Below are 22,800 nucleotides of genomic sequence, written 5' to 3'. Positions count from 1 at the left end.
AGAGTGGCTGAAAGGATAAGAAAACAACACCTCTACATATGAAAAGGAAGGGGATGGAAAAAGATATTGCTAGAAGGTTTTTAAGTCAGACAGAAAAGATAAACACTGTATGATTTCACTTATATGCAGAATCTAAGGAATAAAAAGAACAAACTAATCAAAAACAGACTCACAAATATAGTGCACAATTTGGTGATGGCCAGAGGGGAGGGGGGTTTGAGAGGTTGGGAGAATGGGGTGAAGGGTTAAAGAAGTACAGATTAGTAGCTGATAGATAGTCACGGGGATGGGGAGCATGGCATAGGGAATGAAGTTACCATTAATACACTGGCTAAGTGGAGGGTCAGGGAAGGGAGGGAACAATTGGTGGGATCGTTTTATGAACTATATAGATGTCTAATCAATGTACTGTATACTCAAAACTAATTAAAATAAATTATAAAAAGGGAAATTCTGCCATTTATGAAAACATGGATGAACCTGAAGGACATTATGCTAATAAGCCAGACACAAAAGACAAATACTGCTTGATTTCACTTATATATACAGTAAAAAAAAAAAAAAAAAAAAAGCTGAACTCAGTAACAGAGAGTAGAATGGTGGTTAACAGAGTCTGGGGTTAGGAAAGAATACTGATCAAAGGGCACAAACTTTGACTTTTAAGGTAAATAAGTTCTGGAGACCTAATGTACAGTATAGTGACCACAGTTAATAATACAACACATACACCCCAACTATTTAAGGTGATGGATAATTTAATTAGCTTGATTATGGTAATCATTTCACAGTGTATATGTATATCAAAACATCATGGTATACACTTAAATATAAACAATTTTTTTGACAATCAAAGATCAATAAAGCTAAGGGGAATTTGCAATGAACTCAAGAATGTTTTTTATTGTGGTAAATTATGCACAACATAAAATTTGCCATTTTAATCACTTTTAAGTGTACAGTTCTGTGGCATTAAGTATATTTCCATTGTTGTGCAACCATCACCACCATCCATCTTAATTTTTCATCTTCTCAAACTGAAATTCTGTACCCATTAAAAACTAACTCACCATTCTTTTCCAGGCCCTGGCAATCACCACTCTACTTTCTGTCCACAAATTTCATTACTCTAGGTACCTCATATGAGTGGAATCATACAATATTTGTCCTTTTGTGACTGGCTTATTTCACTTAGCATAATGTCCTCAAGCTTCATCCATGTTGTACCATGTGTCAGAGTTTCCTTCCTTTTGAAGGCTGAATAATATTTCATTGTTATGTATGTACCATGTTTTGTTTATCCATTTATCTGTCGACGAACACTTCAGTTGCTTCCATCTTTTGGCAGCTGTGAATAATGCTAGGAACACTGCTATACAAATATCTGTTTGAGTCTCTGCTTTCAATTCTTTTGGGCATAGACCCAGAAGTGGAATTGCTAAATCATATGGTAATTCTATTCAATACTTTTTAAACCAAATCAATATTCTAAATAATAACTTGCCCACAGTTTCTGGCTGCCTTTTTGAATGGGCTGGCTGGAGGTGGAGAAGTAGGAAAGGAGGATAATATATAGTAAAGATCCTGGGCTTTGTCCAAAGATAAGTCTGGTTTATGTATCTGCTCTGCCAATCACTAGCTCTGAAACCTTGGGTATGTTACCTAACCTTGGAGTGTCAATTTCCTTGCCTTTAGCTTTAAATAATACAACTCTTACATAAGTTAGATAGTGTTGATAATGTTTTAGAACAATGCTTGGCACACAGCATTTAATGAATAGCTTCTATTAATTAGATTACTTCCATTTAAACAGTCCTGAGTGTTGGCTAAGAAAGTGGCACTTACATTACAGTGAGTCCCACAGGTTCTAACCACAGCCTCTGCGATGACATGTAAAACTGCTCTGAGGTAAGGACACCTGTATGAAGACTGGTTAGATGTTCATTTCTTGTAGAGAGCTATGCTTAGAAATCATTCTGTCTCTTTCTGGTCAGTCCCTTTTTCCTAACAGATTTATAGACGTAATTCATTTAACAGGTATGAGTCAATGATTTTTAGTCTATTCGCAGTTGTCCATCCATCATCATAATCAATTTTCATTATCTACAAACATTTAATTTTCATTACTCCCAAAGGAAACTCTGTACCTATTAGTTATTCCCCCCGCCCCCCCCACAATACCCCCCAACCTGCCATCCTCCCCAGCCCCTTGGCAACTATAGTCTACTTTCTGTCTGTATGAATTTGCCTATTCAGGTCATTTCGTAAAAATAAAATCATACAATATATGTCCTTTTGTCTGGCTTCTTTCACTGGTATAATGTTTTCAAGGGTCATCTACATTATAACATGTATCAGTACTTCATTGTTTTTTATGGATGAATAATATTGTATGGAGAAATACCATATTTTATTGGTTCATCAGTTGGTGGGTATAGGGCTATTTCCACTTTTTGGCTATTGTAAAAAGTGCTGCTGTGAACATTCTTGCATGCCCTTTTGTGAAGACATGTGCTTTCATTTCTCTTGGGTAGATACCTGGGAGTGGAACTGCTGGATCATACTGCTTCTTCTTTTTAAGCCCAATATAGATATAACTGTTGCTTCCAGGATCTGTCAGGAGAGTACCAGACCAGCAGAAACCACACTCCTGGACTGCTGCCACTCAGTGAGAGCCTTTAAAGGTGGTTCTGGTTTGTAGTTTGTAATCTCGTTATGTTGCACTGAACGTCTTCTTTGAGTTCCTTCTTATGAGAATAATTCTAGTGTCCCTTAAATAGTGACTTTGCTACCTGGCTGGTGACATTTCTCTGTGTGTCCAACTGTATTTAAAATCATTTTCCCTGGATGGACATTTTAATATTCTGCATCTAATGCCCTCTTACTCTATTTGTATAATTAAAACTACTTACTTGTTTGTGGATCTACACTCAAAAGAGAGAATTCTTGCTCTTTTCTAGATATCTCCATTCTAGTCACAAACTGAAATAAGAGTTAATAGGCTTTGTCCTTTCAAGTTGCCTGGGGACCACTAACCAAATTATCTTCATCGGAATATATTTTTGAGGGAGGATGTGGAGCATTCCTCCAGCAGCTTTGCAAATCCCAATTTCTTTTCTCCTTCTAGCATCAAATTACACAAGAGGCTTTGCATTCACATTACCTGCAGAAAAAGTCACATCTTCTATCTAATATCTGACCTCTCCCAACCATGTTACTCACACGCTTGAGGTGTACAGACTTAATTTTGCCTTTGGTCAAAACTTATTGGGTATGGTGGTGGCTCCACAAGTTACAAAGAGAAAAACAAATGTGCTATCTTCCATGAATTGAAATGGATTAAAATAAAAAAAAAACACTAATGGTAGATAAGGGGCTCTAAGAGCATATTATGGAATAAATTTCATGATAATGAAAGAAAAAATTTCAGCCAAAGTCTCATATATAGTAAAAAATGATATTGAATAGTTTTCCTCAGTTAGGGAAACTTGAATCAGTAGCTAGTAAGAATAATGAGTGATTTGCAGTTTTTATGAGTGATGTGCAGACCACGTCACAAAAAACCTTCTATATTATGACATTTGTATATTACATAAGGAACTCTAACATGTCCCCCACTCAAAACCCAAGAAATCACCAAGAGGCAATAGAAAACAGACCAGGTGATAGACATGACTCTGGACTTAAGACCAGGAGTAAAAAAGTGAAAAGTAAAAGAAAGTTAACAGTTAATAGAAAGGAAAAGTTCTTTGAGATTTAAAATAGAAATGCTAGAGATGTTTAAGAAAAGTTAAAAGATGAAAATGATTAATCCTTTAGACACAGAAATTTTACTCTATACAATAATGTTAATACTTTGAGGTCTAAAAGAAATAGTTTTTTTTTTGGACAACCAGAGGACTTCAAGGTTGGTCCTTATAAAGTCAGAGAATTTAATCCCCAAAGATAAACATTAGCATTCACAGAGTGTTTATTGAGTTCCAGTTACCTATGCTGGGCATGGTATACATGTAATTGGTGTCATCCTTGTTGACATTCTTAGGAAACAGGTATGAAAATCTCTGTTGCAGGGAAGGAAAGACAGAGGAGAGGGTAAGCAGCCTGTTCTAAATGACAAGAGCTGGTGAACTGCAGAGCTGCAACTCATCCATGCTGCTAGCCCAATCAATGCCCAAGGAGAAACAAAGTCAAAGTTCAAACCATCTCATCACCACGGACTCTATAAACATGGCTAACAAATCATAACTAGAACTTTGATCAACAATACACTTCGAAGTTAGGCAATAGACTAGAAAGTTCAATTCATGACATAGGTCACACTGTATTTACAAAAATACAAACTGGAGTGAGGAGACTGAAGAGTATTATGTAAAAGTAAATGTTTGGTTTTAAAACAGTAGTACTTTGCTGGTTTTTGATGTTTTGACATCATCATGTTTAATATCCCACAAAATTTTAAAAAAAAATAAAGTTTAACTTTAACTTGACAAAACTTAAACAGTGTTTGGAAGAAGAGGAACTTACAAATATACGAGTACATCCAAACTACACAGGGCTTTAGCACTGAAGGACAGCAACATGTAGGTTTAAACAAACTATGATGTGCTCCAAGTATTTTACAAAGCAAAAGTATTTCATAATGTTTTACAGGTATTTTCAATTTGTGGCTAAGGACCTTTGTGGAGCATGGACTTAGGCCTTAGAAAAATTACCTTATGCTTCAACTTGTACTTATGAACATGTGAGTTCTACCATTTCCTTGTCTATTTCTTAGGTTCTTATTCCCTCATTAACAGCCTGTTAAAAAAAGTAACACGTACAAGTAAAGGACCTATATAATGAAAACTCTAAGACCTTATTAAAAGAAATCAAAGAATATACAAAGAAATGGAAAGATATTCTGTGTTCTTGGATTGGAAGAATCAACATAGTTAAAATGACATTATACAGATTTAATGCAATCACCATCAAAATCTCATTGGCATTATTTAAACAAATAGAACGAAAAATCATCAGATTTGTATGGAAGCACAAAAGACGCCGAACTGCCAAGGCCATCCTGAAAAAAAAGATCGAGGCTGGTGGCATCACTCTGCCTGACTTCAAATTATACTACAAAGCAACAGTAATCAAAATGACATGGTATTGGCAGCAAAACAGACACACAGAGCAGTTGAACAGACTTGAGAGTCTAGAAGTAACCCATATTTATATGGGCAAATGATTTTCAACAAAGAAGCCAAAAACATACAGTGGAGAAAGGAAAGCCTCTTCAATAAATGGTGCTGGGAAAACTGGAAAGCCACCCGCAAAAAAATGAAATTAGACTGTTGTCTATCACTACACACCAAAATTAACTCAAAATGGATTAAGGACCTAAATATAAGACCTGAAACAATAAAAGGCATAGAAGAAAACAGGAACTAAACTCATGGACCTTGGATTTCATGAATTTGACCTCAAAGGCAAGGGAAGTAAAAGCTAAAATAAATGAATGGGACTGCATCAAACTAAAAAGCTTCTGCTCAGCAAAAGAAATAGTCAACACGGTAAAGAGACAACCATCCGAATGGGAAAATATATTTGCAAGCAAAGCCTCCGATAAGGACCTAATATCCAAAATATACAAAGAACTCATACAACTCAATAACAACAACAAAAAACACAAATGATCTAATCAATAAATGACCAGAGGACCTGAACAGACACTTCTCCCTAGAGGACATACAAATGGTCAACAAATATATGAAAAGATGCTCAACATCGCTAGCTATTAGGGAAATGCAAATCAAAACCACAATGAGATACCATCTCACAACTGTTAGAATAGCTATAATCAATAGGACAATAACAAATGTTGGAGAGGATGTGGAGAAAAAGGAACCCTCATACATTGCTGGTGGGATTGCAAATTGGTACAGCCACTATGGAAAACAGTATGGAGGTTCCTCAAAAAACTAAGAATTGATCTACCATATGCTCCAGCAATCCCTCTACTGGGTGTCTACCCCAAAGACTTGAAAACCCATATTCAAAAAGATATTTGCACACCGATGTTCATAGCAGCATTATTCACAGTAGCCAGGACATGGAAGCAACTGAAATATCCTACGATAGATGATTGGCTAAAGAAGCTGTGGTACATATATACAATGGAATATTACTCAGCCATAAGAAGAGATGATATACTGCCATTTGCGACAACATAGATGGACCTCGAGAGAATCACACTAAGCGAAATAAGCCAGACAGAAAAAGTTGAAAATCGCATGATATCACTTATATGTGGGATATAAACCTAAAAGCATCAAATGAACAGGACAAACAGAGACTCATGGACATGGACAATGGACTAGTGGTTACCAGAGGGTAGGAGATGGGGGAAGAGAGGGGAGGTAGATGGGGTAAAGGGGGTCAAATATAGGGGGGTAGGGGGAAGGTGAAGTGGGTAAATGGTGTCAAATATATGGTAGCTGAAGGAAATGGCTTTGGGTGGTAAACACACAGTAGAATATAGAGATGTCAAATGATAATGTACACCTGAAAATTATATAATTATATTAACCAATGTTACCCCAATAAACTTAAAAAGAAAAGTAACACGTGTACTTAAAAATGGTTAAGATGATAAACTTTTGATGTGTATCTTACCGCAATTATAAAAAATTGTAATGCAAATTTAAACCAAAACATGGACCCCCTTCCTTTTTCCTGTACTGTAATATAACAGTACAGTTCTCTATATGCCACCTTCCACCTCCTAAATAATTAACCTAGTAGATTAAAAAGCCTGTTGACTTGTATTTAAAACACGTATTCAAACACTGTTGCTCTCCACAGATACCATACCAAGAACTTCCATGTGTGATCATGATTACCTTTGGTTATAATTAGCTTGGTTTTTCAGCTTTTTAATTTAGAGTTTTCAAGTCTGAAAAAATCTATATTTTTATGAAAACAATTGAACATTTGTAGAATTTCAAAAGAAGACGGCACTGTCTAGGGTACAGGCCCTAGAGATATGGCAGTGGTGTGACCTAAGGTCCACATATTTACATATTTTCTATTAAAAGGGTGACATCACAAAAACACTAAAGTACACTGCCTCAGCTAACAGGATTTAGCCTGATTTGCCACTAACCCTGCCCTTTGTGATGTTTAATTTTATGGTAAGTTTGGTGGGCCAGATAAAACATAGTTTCTGGGTGTCTCTGTGATGGTGTTTCCACGTGAGATTAGTATTTGAATTGGTGGAATCAGTAATTAGATTGTCCTCCCCAGTTTTGGGGCGGAGGAAGGAAGAATTCACCCCCTTCTCTCTGACTGCATGAGCTGGGAGATCTCATTTCATCTCCTGTCCTTGGACTGGGATGACATCAGCTCTCCTCCTTCTCAGGTATTTGGACTCAACACTGAATAACACCACCAGCTGTCTAGGGTCTCTGGCTTGCAGACTGTGGGGTTTTTGAGCCTCCATAATCTCGTGAGCAATTCTTCATAATAGATCTCCTTTTATATCCAACTGGTCTGTTCCTCTTGAGAACCATAACCCATATACCCTCTGACCTTGGGCAAATCACTTGGCTTCTCTGTGCCTCAGTTTTCTCAATTGTACAATGGAGAATCTGATAGTCTCCAAGGTCCCTACCACTCTATGATTCTATCATCCCACAGAAAGGAAAACATCTCAAATAACCTGGGCAGGAACATGTAAAGATAGGACTTCTTCTGTAGACTCAACATATCCATATAGCAATGCAGAATTAGTGTGCATACAGAAAACTCATTATGTCTAAATGAATACTAAAAGCTGAAGAAAGTTTAGCTGGTAATTTAATAGGTCTTTCATTTTAGAGCAGGAAACTAAAACCCAATGAGTCCAAGAAATGTGTCCAAGGTCTCAATGCTCATGGAGATTAGAGGTGGAAGGAATTTTAGAGATCTTTTAAGCTAGGATTCCCAAGGTGGGGAGAGGAATTTCATGCCCTCCTTATTCAGAATTACTGCTGTAGCAAACCCCACTACCACTGAAGAATCAGGGTATTAAAAAAAAGCTAATAATCACTGATTTAGAGCTCAGTCTTTTTGTTTTCCTGGTGAGGAAATTGAGATCCAGAGACACTAAGATCAGGTCAAATTGTAAGCTGGAGAGATAACAAAAACTAAAGCCAGCCCACTGACCCATCCATTCACCCATCACAAACCTGTAAAATGGCCACTTCAGGACCGACAACATGCTATATACTATGTTGCTGTACATGTGTGGGATGGAGGTACAGATAATGAATGAGACAAGTATGGCAGACAGTATTTTCCAAAAATAGCCCTGCCAACATACATACTTGTCTTACAGCACGACTTGACACTTTTCCACTGAGAAGAGTTTAAGTTCTCTCTCCCTAAACCTGGGCACATTTTAAAACTACCTTGACCAATACATCTTGACAGTGGAAGTGACATGGCATGACTTCTAAGGTTAAGTCATAAAGGCAATATGACTTCTGCCCAACTCTCTCTTTTGGGGCTCTTGCCCCTGGATTTGGCCACGATGGTGTGAGGAAGGCTACATGGCAAGGCTCTGTGTATAAGTTATGGCTGACAGCCCCAGCCAGGCCCCTAGCTGGCAGCGAGCGTCAACATGGGTAAGTGAGTGGGATGGTTCCAGCCTCAAGTTTTTGATTCTTTACGTGGAAACCTAGTCACTGAGGAGCATTCTCCACAGCACATGCCCAGTCTGAATTCCTGACCTCCAGAATATTCTCCATCTAGTCTTTCATGGAACTTCAAGGAGTTGAGATTCCACATGTATTGTTTCAGAGCTGGTGAGACTACAATGATGCCACTTTAAGTTCAAAATGGCTCATGGGTAATGCTGGTAATTCTGTTCGTGCTCCAAGATCCATGGCAATACTGAAGATCTTCAGTTTGGATTAGAGTCTGGTGCCTTGTTGGTGCATCTCTGTCATTTAGGATATGATGGTCATTTTGAACTGACACCAGAAAGTTACCCAATAATTATTCAACTACGTCTTATACAGGTGACCAAATTTACCACCTGGCTCTGGTGACTCATGACAACCTCTGAGGTAAGGTTTCTCTACTGTACATCATGTGAGCTCACACTGATTTATGGGCAGGTTTTACTGGTGATACTAATAACTCCTACTTCTTTGATGTAATATATATTGGCAACTGTGATATAGACATTGAAAAGTAGATAGCTGTGATAACAAGACCCATTCCAAAGACCAAACGAGTACTAAGTCCTTGGCCTTGAGATGCAGGCTGGCCTGGGGCCTGGTTTCAGAGGGCCTGGATAAGCACAAAGACCTGGTTGAAAGCCAAAATGAAGAAACTAGCTTTGTCATTTCTGTCCATCCTGCTGTCTGTCTTGACTGAGTTTTAAAGAGTACTACAGTTCTCCTTTGCAATCCTCAAAAACACGAGGCATTTCAGTTTTGGTGGGGGCAAATTTTACTGGAGAAAAACCTGAGTGCCAAAGGACTATGAAGGGGCAAAAAAGAACTAAAAATACAATAAAGATTTAACTGCATAATAAAACATTCTACCAGCAGATGGCAATAGAGGACTTTGTGAACAATTCTGGCAGCTGGGTTTTGAAATGCTGGAAGGTAGCTTTTAACAGCTATTGTATAAGTGATGTATGTATTTGGATTCTGCTCAATGTTACATATGCATTACTGAATAAAACATTCACAGTGTATTTTCCGCTAGCAGCTGAGCTCCAATTCTAAGCTTCTGAGCCCCAATTCCCAAGGCTCAAAGGAGCCCCTGACATTAAATTGCTTTCCTTTTTAGAATAGCTGCTTCATACCCCAGAAAAAGAAATGCTTAAAGAGAGAGGGTGAGAGAGGTGTGATGTGACCGCATTATCGAAATGGCTTACCACATATGTGTTAGGAAAAGCACATGTCTGTCAGCTGGATTCCTCAAGGCAAAGTTGTCTGGGGCTTCCCTGAGCTCCTGCTGCCATTTTCTGGATTTCTTCCATCTCACTCTGCTTTGCTCAGCACTACTGCACCGACAGTCTCCGGGGAGCAGGGGGCTAGCTTCAGCTTGGATAAGGAAAAGGAGTGGCTCATTTGTAAGAAATATGTCAAGTATATTTTAAAAAGTTCTCATGCGGGGTATTAAATCACGGGGTTTTGCTTCCTGTCCTTTCCAGACTCTTTGGCTGGGAAATCTCTTCAACATCTCAAACAACACTGAGCTGGAACTATCTGGAAGCTATATTTATGTGGTGCTTGCTCTGAAGGCTGCCTGGCCTTTTCTGCCCAAGCCTCTGCTTTTCCCATGTGGTTTCTCAGCCTCTGCTTTTCCCATGTGGTTTCTCAGCCAAGGCTACGCCAGATGACTTCTAAGGCCAGTGATGTCTGACACATGTGATGCTCTGACATGCCACAGTGAGAAGGTATGACCACACTGCTAGCAAAAACTCAAGGTGTGATTTGGCTGGATGGGGGCGGTGGGGGCGGGGGGTTGCATCCAGATTAGGAAATACCCCTCATTGAGAATGTGTTTGAGAGGCAGAATGGCAGGCTCGATCATGACATTTCTACAGAAACATGGTTACTACAGAAAGCACAGTGAGATAAGCAATGCTTACCTACCACTTCAAGTACACAACAAGTTAGTATTCTGGCTTTAGTCACAATTATGTCAAATTAGTTCAAGTCTGAGGCAAGCTTTTCTTGCTCCTTATTATATTTGCCTCCCCTTAGTTGTTTCTCTATTTGAACAAAGGAAAGGAAATGCAATTATGATAAGTAGGGATATTATGTCATTTTGCAGAAGAAAATGAGGTTTATAAAGATTAAGAAGCATGCTCAATTTTATACAGCTAATATGTGACAGAGCCAGGACCAAAAAGGAGCCAGAACTAAAACCCAGAGTTGGATAGAACGTCGAAGTCAACGCTCCTCACCATTGTGATGGTGAGGGCTATGGATGCAGTCTTTCTCTGGCACAGCTAAGGTCTTCCTGCCCACAAATAAAAGCTTCATTTAAAGAGAAAGTAATATGACCCTAGTCATTAGGAGAGGAAAAAAAAAAAAAAATCACAGGAGAGATGGCTGCTAAGGACGAAAAAAGAATAAACTTAAAATGTCATGCATATTCATATGAAATGGTATAAAACAACAGCAAGGTCACCAGTATGACTTTAATAAACACTCATTACATGTGCCTTCATCTATACCCATGGCTTCATTACCAATGCTATGACAGCAGTGACTCTTAAGTCTATATTTCTAGACCAGACTTATCTCTTAAGTCTCCAAACTAGCATCTTCAATCTTTAAATTATCTCCAGAGTTCATCCATTCTTTCCCGCTCCTATTGTCACCCTCTTCCCTCAGCCTTCAAATTATCTCTTGCTTGGATTAGATCTTCTATCTGGACCTATGCCTCCATTATAAACACTCAACAATTCTTTTCATTACTGCAGTTCCTCTAGCACTTATTTTAGATGCTGTCACTTCACTGCTTAAAGTATTCGAATCTGCTCTCACTGCATATAGTGCTTAGCACACTGTATTCATACTTGCCTGCCTCATTAGACTGCAAGCTGCCTGAGCACAGGGTGCATCTCAGTCGCCTGTATAGCGCTAGCCAGTAAGCTTAGTGGTAGTGTGGGGGCATTTCTTCCCTTGTTGGCCCTAGTAGACAAACGTCTGTGAGGTAAATAAACTGTCAAAGTGCTGAGTGACCCCTTATTAACACCCTGTCCTTACAGAGATTAGACCTTATTTGGATTGAAGAACAGGCCCGTGCATCTATCTCACATCTCATGCTATCTGAGGTAGGTATCGTTATTACCATTTTTATCAGTAAGAAAATGCAGAGTAGTTAAATGTGATAATTTATCTAAGGTCACAGAGCTGGTAAAGGGAGAGCAAGGATTCAAATCCAAATGCTCACTTAACCAGTAGCACTAGGCAATACCTGGAGTACTTGTTAAATGCAGGTTCCCAGGCCCCACATACTAAACTTGTGGTGGCTGAGACTATTGGTTGCCCATTCCCAGCTGCTCTTTCTTTGCCTCCTTCCATCCCAACAAATCCTCCTGTAAACCTCAGTGGTTCAGCCTCCCGTAAACCTCAGAAAAGACAGGCCTATCTCTAGCCCCATGGTGTCAACCTTCATTGATCTAAGCCAATCATGATGTTCTCAATCTACCTGCCTACTGAACAGTTTGGGCACAATCATATACTACAACCCTGGTAATTGTGACTAGGAGGGAGGATGGCTGGAACCTTCTGGAAAAGGTTTCCTTACTCTTAAAAAAAGACACAAGTCAGAGACTTTCCTTTTTTTTTTTACTGCTGGATATTGCCAAGCTGGAGCCAGGAGGGCTAAGGGCCACGGAATGAACCAACCCTAGACTTGTTATATCAAGTAGCCCCAACACCTTCTCATGTCAGGTATTTGCAGGGAGAGAGCAACCACCAAAGATGGTTACTTTGGATCAATTTGCCAAAAAATGGGACGGCATACGAGAAGACAGCATGAAGATTGATCAAATGATCTCGCTACCATTTCTCTTCCCAGAGGCAGTGGCTTCTCCTGGTTGGGAGACAACCCCCTCTTGGCCTACAATAAGCCATAATCACTGGTAATACTGAGTAAGTTTGAGGTTGATGCTTTAATGATGCTCTTAATTGGGTGAAAGGTAAGCTCTGCTATGATGTTTGTGTTTGAGTCAAAAATTTTTTTAGCAATTTTAATATATATTTATGTTCTATGTGAACTCTTTTTATTACCTCAACCAAACAAAGATGTGTGGGATTTTCTTTACTTTAACCAGTTAAACTATTTCCAGGAAGTAAACATGTGCAGTCAGTCTAACTGATGTTATAATATTTTAACCTGAACTTGGGCACAGGTACTAGATTAGGCTACCAATAAAAAATGGATTCAGTTTCACTCAAAATGCCTGTGACCACAGGTAGCAGTGTTCCCTTTCCCTGAGAACTGGGGATCAATGTGAAGTTATGGTTTAAATCGTGTCTTATCAGTATCCACAAAACATATTGCCCTAAGCAAAAAAAGTCCTTGGATTTTCTTCACCAAATTTTATATATGCTCATATGACTGTTTTATAAACAGATAACTTTTAATCTTTGTTTGAAGGAAGACAGGAAACAAGGATACAAAATTCATAGTCATAAAATATTTCAATGCGGAGAAGTAGGGCTTGTTCATCTTCTCTCCCCAGTGGTGACTTCTTCATGTTAGCAAGTAAAGGTAGGCACCGGTGAACTAGGGGATAAGTTATCCCCTTCTGTCTCACCGCTCCTTTCTCTTTTATTTTTCCAAAGAAATGACAGTGTGGAACTTTGTTAAACCAAATTCTCCTGTAAGCCCCAGAAGCTCTAGGTCTCATTAATAAGCTACATTGATAAGAGGTTATTATCTGACTTTTCTTTTGTAAATTAATTAGCAGCTAAGGTTGGAGAGACTTCCTTCCCATGTGGACGGAGTGGCTTACAGTGGGGAAGCCAGGACACGGGGCTTTTCAGTGACACTTGGACTACACCAGGAAAACAACTACTGTCTTCTTATAGTTCCTGGAATGTGCCAAGCTCTTCAGCACTCAGGGTCTCTGCACAGTCTGTCTCCCCCACTATCCCCGCACGGATACTTGCCCTTCCCCATCCTCCCCTTAACTCACCTCTACTCATCGCCAGGTCCCAGATTAAATGTTACTTGCTCAGAGAAGATATCCATGATTGGCATCCCTTGTCATCTCAGGCAGCCCTCGTTAACAGAACCTAATTCTGCTTATTGTGATATATTCATCTGTGTGCTTAACTGTTTAATGTCTGTTTTCTCAGACTGAGAGCTCCTGAGAGTAGGGGCCGTTCTTATTATTGTTCACTCCTCCGTGCCTTGTACTGTATCGAGCGGGAATTTATTGAAAACATGAAACATAAAGCAGTAGCAAAGGCCTTTATAAGCCTAAGGCTATGAGATACTTGCAGTTTAGTAGGGGGCTGACTTCACATGCTATAATGGGCCATGAGTTAGAACTCAGATTTTAGTCTTGATCCATGTGTACACTTGAACTGTCACCCAGAACAAGTCACCGTGCCTTCTAAATGTTTTCAAGTACAAAACATAGATAAAAAAATGAGGAAGCTAATTAATTATGGAAAAGGTTTTTCTTTTAATGGAAGAAAAATTTCAGATTACTAGACAGGTAATAACCTTTACCTAGTGAGGAAAGACAGACAGACAGACAGACAGACACAACACACACACACACACACACACACACACTCTCTCTCTCTCTTTACAACAACCAAGAAATCAATTCTACCAAAACTATAGCAACAATAATTACTGAAAATGATAACCTCTTATGTGAAATCATTTTCTATTGATATGTAAGATATATGATGAAATAACTGCTAATTAAACCTATAAATATATAAGTACCGTCTCATTTATAATATACTTCCAAATATAAAATTAAATGTGGGTTTTGGATTTCTTTTCAGAACTTGTTCCATTTCTTAATTATCTAGAATAGCTCCTTTAACAAAATTTCATTTTTTTGACATGTTTGATATAACAAAACTGTACTTTACACTGAAATTTTGTATTAATTATTACATTTTTTAGAGTTTTAGGATGACACCATGTTTCAGATAAATGGTTGGTTTAGTAATATTTAGCCAATTTAGCTTTCTGTTGGATGTACAATCCTGAGTGTTCATTATTAACTCAGTGAAACTTCATTAATCTGTGACATTTTTCAGGCTTTCAAAAATATAAGTGAAATAGGTACAAATATGGCGATATTAAATAATATTATAGATATATATATAAAATGAAGACAATAAAATGAAGATGTGAAAGAAACCACACTACATGGGAAGAGCATGCTAACAAAGAAGCACTACAACAGTAAGCCTTCCTATAAAAAGTTTTTCACTCCAAGCCTCTTACAGTATTTTACCACCATTAGCCCATTAATTCTTCTAGGTGCTGAGGACATGTTATCAAGGATTGGTGTCTGGCTTGTTATCTTAGACATTGAGGTGGAGGCTAGGGAGACATCAGTTGGTTTAACCAAGGTCACACAGCATGTCACAACAGCATTCTTAGATGTCGCATTTCAGTCACAGCTGAAACCACTGACTGCTTTTCCAGACATTCTCCAAGTGTTCTTTGTGGGGGGCAAGAAGGAAAGAATCAGAAACTGTGAAGTAACCCTCATCATCCAGTTTACCTCATCTATTTAATTATTAAATATCCTAGGATTATGAGATACACTAGGTTGATAGGAAAAGTAGTCTACACATCTTAGTACATCTTACGAAAAAAAAATGTAGCCCTGGAATCTTTCATTGCTGTGGGGATTTTGTATCAGAGGTTCTTCTTAAAGTAAATTTGGGTGAGTGGTTTGGGTTTCAAATAAGACTTTCCCCCTTAGCTATGATTGGAATAATAAAAATATGAGATAACAGAAAGTTTGGAGCCAATGTTCCCCTAAAATTAAACATAAATATTTAGAAATGTAAAAATCAGACACACAATTCAATTTAAAATCATACGTGTACATGTGTGCATTCACAGTACTAAGTCTGTCACTCCAATCAATGATTTCCTATAAGTAAAACATACATTACTTAAAAGTAATGCTATATGATTAAACTATCTGCTAAAATATTCCATAATCAAACACACATTGAAACATAAATGTAATAGTCTGAAATGTTTGATGATTTATTCTTAAATTGAGAAAGGTAAGATATCTTTTTATTTTCTTCATTATGATTAAATTAACACTTTAAAATTTTACTTTTTCTTAATTAAATATATTCCTTCCTTTCTTTAGCTTTACTCTTTTTGTCTATTCTCTCAGATATCTCTTTTTCCATACAACGATACATGTAAAATGTCTTCATGGCCTTGAATAAGAAAGAAACAAAGAGAATAAGCTACAAAGGAAAAAAATAAATATAAGTAATGCTAAAAACTCTAGGATGAATGTAGAAAAGGGCAAACGTTGAACATCAAACACAGAAGCAGACGAGCAAAGCAGCATGCCTCTGGCCTGAGTCCTTATTGACTTTCAGATATTCACCCTTTTTTCAGGCTACAGTAATATGGGGTATTGAGAGGCAAGTAATGTGCCACAGCCCATCTGCTCTATTGTAAGTATGGAAAATCCTAGTACATCAGTCAAAGCTCGATATACAAGCTTTGTGGGAGGCAAGTGATTGTTAATGGTGGTGAACCAGCACATGCTGTGCAAAGTCTTGACCTTTACTCTCTAAGTTTCTAATGGCATACTAATAAATACAGGAATCAACCACTTCTGCCCTCCTTGTAATTCTTTCTTTTTTGGAGTCTGATTTTGCTTGATTACAGCACTGTTTTCCTTCTGTTTAGCCAGGTCTAGGGAGAAGGCTATCAGACCTGGGCTCAAGCCCTAGCTTTGTCATTTACTAGTTGGTTAAATTAACTTTGCTTCAGCAACATCCTACGTAAAACGGAGATAACACCATGATCCTTACTTCATAGGAATGTGAAAACTAAGCTAGGTAAAACCCCGAGCACAATGCCTGGTACATAGCAAGCACTTATTACCTATATGCATAATTATTCTTTCTCTCTGCTCTCTCCTTTGGCCATTGCAAAAAGCATGTGAGGTACCAAATGCACATGTGCTTTGTAAATAGTAGAGACCAAACATTTATTAGTTCACTTCAACTCCCAGTGTCCAGGTTTCCCTTACGAGAGCATGACTCCTACCTGTTCAGGCTCTGACAGCTTTCTCACGTTCTAGAACTATAGCTGAAGAAATTAGGTTCACTAAAACTGGAGTCCTCATTGTGTCTCTGGATTCTGCTCCTGTTCTTGGGTTTAGTTTCCAAATAATGCACCCATTATGAGAGTGCCACAGCACTCTCTTCAGTGTCTCTTTCTCTCCATTCCTGATTTTTGGTCTTAAATTTAAGCCCCTATCCTCTCATTACTGCATTCTTGCAGTAGCTCACCAACCAGTTCAGCCGACTCCTCTCTCATCCCTGTCCACATGGGTACACACAAGGCATGACTAGATGTGACTTGTCCTTATTTAATTTCCTACCCAAATCTAGAGTAGCAATAAAATGCCTTTTCAGTAACTCAAGTCTCTTCCTGGCCCATCTACCTTTTTTATTTTTTTTTTACTTTATTAAAATTATTGAGGCGACATTGATTAATAAAATCAAATAGGTTTTAAGTGTACAATTCAATAATATGTCATATGTATATTGCATTGTGTTTTACTACTCAAAGTTAAAATTCCTTCTGCCACCAAAGATTTGACACTCTCCCTCTCCCGCTTACCCATCTTTTTAACCTGGTATACCACTACTCCTTCATAGGTGCTCACAGGGCAGAGAACATATTTAGCAGATCCTACTTGCCCATTGCTTTCTTCCTTCAGCATCCTTGCTGGAAATATTCTCCCCGGCTCACATATGCCAATTCCACCCATTTTTAAGTCCTTGAGCAAATGACTCTTTGAATAAAAGTGCTTATCCTGCCCCAAATGATATATCATCTCCTGTTATCAATTCTCCTATCATTTTATTAGGAGGTGACATGGTCTGACAGAAAAGGCATGGGCTCTGAAATGAGAAAGGCTTGTTTCTAAATCCTGGCTTAATATGCTAGCTGTACAACTAGGGGAAGATTATTCTCTGAATGTTTGATCCCTTATCTATAAAATGGGATAATAACACCTACCTCGTAGGATTACCATGGTAATTAAATGCATATAAAGTATCAAGTAGAGTCCCTAGGACACATGGAGAGACTTGATAAATGTAAGCTAATTTTTCCATGGCCTTGCCAACTCATATTTTTCACTTTCACTTTCTAGAATTATCTATGTTGTTATTTCATCTCCCTGGCTGGATGGTAGCTGCAGGAAGGCAGTTGCTGTGGGACTCACTGTTGTACTTCCCACAGCACCTCACATAGCTCCCCAAACACAGAAGGTGATACACACATACTTAACGAATGAATGAAAGCATGGTTACAATATTCTTCCCAACACAAATCACTGGTATTACTGACTGCGTGAATTGGAAAGGACCTTGGAAATAAATCACTAACAATTTCATCTTAGAGATGAGTAAACGATATAAATCACAGAAGTTAAATGACTTGCCCTATGGTTAGTATGCAAGTAACAGTGGCAGACTCTTAGCTCTGTGCTTTTCCCCCTCTGCCACGGTGCTTCAATGATCAACGGGACATTGCTGGCATGTATGTGATACCAAAAGCATTTCTTAGGAAAATGTTCCCACCCACATAATTTATGCCCCTTGGGGAAACATCCACAGGAAATCAGCAATTTGTAATCTGATAACACATTCCTGGTATCTCAGTGCTTGGCATAACATACTAGATTAAACAAGGAATCAGAACTGGCTTTTAATAATCTTTCACCCTTCTAATCTAAAAAATAAGTATATCCCACTATCTTCTTTGGTAAAAATGTCCCTTCAGAGAGAACAGATGGCGGAGGTAAATGAAATAATGAAGAAGGTGTCCTTTCTCTGGCTTGTACTATTATGCTGCCCCTCACTCCTCTAGCTGGTCACCTCTTGTCTGCACCCTTCCTCTCACACTCTTTGAAAGGTCTTGTTTCCTCACTGCCTGAGTTGACTACTAGCTAATCTCATGATCCAGTTAAAACTACCATGTTAATGGGAACGGAGCCCAGGTAATCAGATGTTAATTGTGTCCTCCTGGAGATTTTCTCCTTTTTCCTTCTACTCCATTAAGGCTGGGTAAGGCCAGGTCAGAAGGCTAATAATGTAATGTGGTTGGGCCAATGCTCTACCCACTGCCCTATGATGATGAACCTGATGGCGGGTAAAAAGAAAGGTATAAAGAGCTGATTATATAATAAAAGGATTTAGTATTTTATTTATCTCCCGATCACTGATGTAACAACTACATGTGGTATGTCCTTAATAGGATACTTAAGACCTGTGGGCTCTCAGTTTCCTTAAGGTTAGGAGAGTGTTCGCCTAACTTTGCCTCTCTGTGGTCCCACGATTGCCACAACATAGTATGTTTTCCAGTTTCGCTTCTGTTGAACCTTTGATAATCTGAAACATGACTAAGACCCCAGACTACAACACAGTGTGTTGATGGACAAGTCTGGTGGAAAAGCTAGCATTGGGAAAATAAGTAGATGAAGTGTTACTAAGAAACGTGACCTTGGGCAACTCATTTAACCTGAGAGCCTCAGTTTCCTTCTCTGTAAAAAGGGAATCATCAGTAATACTTGTGTTACCTTCCTCACAATGAATAAAAGTGACATAAAATCATGTGAAATATAACCTGACACTCTTGGTAAACCTGTGGTTTACAACAGGGCTGCTCACCAAATTCGTCTTTGTGGTCTTGAAAAAACATTCTGATGGGTAGCTGGAATTGGGAACCACTGTTATATGATACTCAACAAATTCAAGTAATTACTGATATTTCTACAGCTATTCATGAACACTTAAATGAAAATGACTATATGTTCTGTGAATACAGAAAGATACAAAAGATTCTAATAATTCCAAAAGAGAAAAAAGAGTGTTTATCCCTTAGAAGTAGAACACCCCAGAAAAAAACGCTAAATTGCAGGAATAAAGCCTGAGAGCACCCAATACAGGCATAGTGCTCTGATTCTAAATTACTGACTGGTTTTCCTAAATCCAGTAAAGGAAATTACCTGTTAAATGTTATCATAAATGCTGGGGCTACGACTTTTACCTAAGTTATAGAATAAACCAAGAAAACAAGCCCTTAAATTAGATATTCTAAATCTTCAAGCCACTAATTTTAATCAATATCAGGCTGGAAGTTTTATATTACTTTCTACTGAAACTTCTCACCCCCATCAGGTAATTTATTAGCAATATTGATTTCATTCCATATATTCAATCTTACAAGTTCATTAAATATTAGCTTATTAAGTTAACTTTAAAACATAATTCAGTGAAATTAAACAACAGAGGGAATTCCATATAACACCTGAAAACTGACCCTAAATAAAGATTTTTAATACAGCAGCGACACCGCCTCTCATGCCCCCTACCCCGTCCCCAAGCCCTGGCGTGAGTGGGAAGGGAGTTACAAAGGGGATAATGTAGTAGATAGAGAGTAGTGTTTAGGACCTAGGATCATGCTGCACACAGATGAAACATCAGAAAACAAAACCGCAACACCTGACTTTACAGATTAAAAATATCAGGATTCACAAGTGTCTAGTAACTTAATCTAAATTATATACTTAATGTCAGAGGAGGGGCCATTAGAATTCAGGTCCCTTCACTCCGAGTCTGGGACTTTTTACAAACAATGTCATTCTAACAGGGTGGTTGGTTGAATGGATAGATGAAGAAGAGTGATATGAAAACACTGTTTCTTTTCTGTACAGAATCAGTGATTCCCTATACTGCCTATTGCTACATTGATTGCTAATAACATCACAGAAATACAGGATAGATTTTCAGATTCAGTCTTTACTAGGCTATTAATTAATTTCTCAGCTATCAGGGCCACATATACAGAATAAAAGTTATTAATGCTGGTAAATTCTATCATTTTCCAATAACTGAGTCCCAATGGCTGAGTGTATGTGTTTGGAGGTGGGTGGCCATGCACACACATTATCATTTAGTAATCACACACTTTTATATGAAGATGTTGTGGAAGATAGAAGAAAACTGGGATTCTAATACTGGTTCTGACATTACCTTGCTGTGTAGTATTAGGCCTGTTTTCTTAGTAGCCAAAGATAGATAGCCTGTCCTAGCTACTTTGAAGGTTAAAATGATAATGTATATGACAGCACTTAGGAAAGCATTAAGCAAAGCATAACAAAATCTTTGGTATGTTATAACTCTCAAATTGTGTGTGTTCCAATGTATCACACACGCTTCCTGTGAAATATCAGCTGATTTCTATGGCTACGAAAAAGGGCTTAGAGAAAAGTCTTGAGATATCTTTGGAGGCAGGCTGGAAAACTAGATGTTCTTACTGAGTTCTCTAGTGGTACGCAGATTTATAATCTTGGTCATTCAATAGTGAATTCTTCAATAGGACTGTATCATCTATCTTCTAGAGTGTCTATCAAAACAGGAGGCAAAGGTAAAGACTGAAAAACTCTTATGAAATCCAAGACAACAGAGCTACATTGCTAGCTCTGAGGAGGAAGACTATGCCCCAGAGCTGCAGCCTAAATTCAAGGTGAAAGGCAGTCGCCCACAAGCCAAGGCTCATGGACAGCCCTTCTCAGCAGAGTGACACACAAGGCCTAGGGCAGCTGAGTGCCCTGGGAAAGGTGCTTTGGCCACAGGTGCTTGCTAATGGCCAGGTCTCTGTGGGGACAAGGCAGGAACTCTGTCCATGGCAGCAGGGGTGTTCCAAATTAAGAGAATGGAAGCAATTATTTCAAATAGCGCATTAGCCTGTTTCAGCAAAGGAAAGCAAAGACCAAGCAGCAAAAGTGAAAGTCAGAAGCTGCCACTACATACTGAAAGACTTCTTTTCTCGGTGAGACAGGACAGGTGAACTGCTGGGTATCTCTGCAGAGCTGCCTCATTTCTCCAGTTGTCATTAGAATAAATCCCCATTCCAGATCTGTTCCCTGCAACCGGAACTTCTGAACATCTTACTATCTGTTTCAGGCAAACAGAAGATATTCCAGTTCCGGAGGGAGAGAAATCCTGCCTGCTACAAGGCGGTCCTGACTTCCTAGAAGCAGCTCCAGCTGCTTGCAAACCATTAAGGGTTTCAAATCACAACAAATGTCACAGTAATATCACAAGACTTTCCTCTACCTTCCTACTCCAGGCTAAACCTATGTTTTTGAAAGAAAAAGAAAAAACACTCTTCCAGTATTTTGTATTCTGCCTTGTGAATAAGACTAAAGTGAAGATAAGTCCACCAGCTATAACTCACCCTTTAAACTCAGATAAACAGCACAGAACTGCAAGTTCAGAGTTTGTGACCCTTACAAAACAGAGAAAAGCATTCTTTTGTTCTCTTAAAATCATACAGCTATCTGCTCATTTATAAATAGACAGAGTGAAGGCCTTACAGCATGAGACCGTATTTTTCCCTAAAGTATCAAGAATAACCAATGGCAAAAGTTACCGCTTAATGCCTAAATTTTATTTTATGACTGATAATTTCATTTAAAAACCACCATTTAAGTGAATAAGAACTTAGATTATCTGGTGAGGACTATGACGCATTACTCTGATAATTAGTACTTTATTACCAGGCTCAGGTTGTAATTTATTTAATATATGAAGGTAGATACACAGCAACTATTTCTCACATGATTAGATATTCACAGCCAGTTAACATTATAAAATGTTCTTGGCATGAGCTCTGCAAACAAGAAGCAACTAAATAGTGTCAAAGCTTAAAAAAAAAAAAACCCTGAAATTTTATATTTACAACAGTATGTTTTAACTAAAGAAGAAATCCTGCAGGTTACTTTAAAATAAAAACAACCCAGCAAAATTCCCAGAGGTGGCATTTAGCAGTGAGGTTTGGTTTTCATTTCATCTGGCTTAATAATGAAAACATGAAGGATGGCTCCCGATTTCTCCAAGATCAACATATTAATCCATTTAAAGAAATGCCACAGGAGGCTGTCCCTGTTTTTCTTTAGAAGACAGATTTAGTTTGCTCTTGCTTAAAATTGAATGTATCTCTCAATTTTAACAGTGCCTGAGCCAGAGCAGGGTGACATGAGCTGGA

The 22,800-nt window shown here is 38.4% G+C and overlaps 1 protein-coding gene across 3 annotated transcripts in view; it reads right to left on the bottom strand.

The window, feature by feature from the left end:
* The window catches only part of LYRM4 (LYR motif containing 4), a 140,230-nt gene that overhangs the window by 33,166 nt on the left and 84,264 nt on the right, over positions 1–22,800 (bottom strand). The window contains exon 3 of one of the 3 annotated variants that reach the window (XR_896286.2): positions 9,905–10,073. The exons of the other annotated variants lie outside the window; for them this stretch is intronic. The gene's annotated coding sequence lies outside the window, so the exon portion shown is untranslated. The remainder of the gene's footprint in view (positions 1–9,904; positions 10,074–22,800) is intronic. 3 annotated transcript variants of the gene reach the window in all.

Source organism: Pteropus vampyrus, unplaced genomic scaffold, assembly GCF_000151845.1.
Source record: "Pteropus vampyrus isolate Shadow unplaced genomic scaffold, Pvam_2.0 Scaffold129, whole genome shotgun sequence".
Taxonomy (NCBI): Eukaryota; Metazoa; Chordata; class Mammalia; order Chiroptera; family Pteropodidae; genus Pteropus; species Pteropus vampyrus.
Note: the sequence above shows the minus strand (reverse complement) of the source record. Positions and strands in the feature narration are given on the sequence as shown.